Source organism: Lupinus angustifolius, unplaced genomic scaffold (genome assembly GCF_001865875.1).
Source record: "Lupinus angustifolius cultivar Tanjil unplaced genomic scaffold, LupAngTanjil_v1.0 Scaffold_420, whole genome shotgun sequence".
Taxonomy (NCBI): domain Eukaryota; kingdom Viridiplantae; phylum Streptophyta; class Magnoliopsida; order Fabales; family Fabaceae; genus Lupinus; species Lupinus angustifolius.
The window spans coordinates 136278-136618 of NW_017727830.1; positions in this window are offsets into that span (position 1 = coordinate 136278).

The following is a 341-nucleotide window of genomic DNA, read 5'->3' on the forward strand; positions in this document are numbered from 1 at the left end:
ATCCTCATCCTCCTCCTCATCCTCATCCTCATCCTCTCCTTCATCCTATCCTCTTCCTCATCCTCATTCTACTCCTCATCCTATCATCAACCTATCCTCATCCTCAAGCTCGTCCTTATCCTATTCTCATCCTCATCCTATCCTCATCCTCATCCTCATCCTATCATCCTCATTCTCGTCCTCATCCTCATCCTATCCTCATTCTCATTCTCAACCTCATCCTATCCTCATTATCGTCCTTATCCTATCCTCATCATCTCCCTCATCCTCATCCTCGTCCTTATCCTATCTTCATCATCATCCTCATCCTCATCCTAATCCACTTCCTCATCCTCATCCTA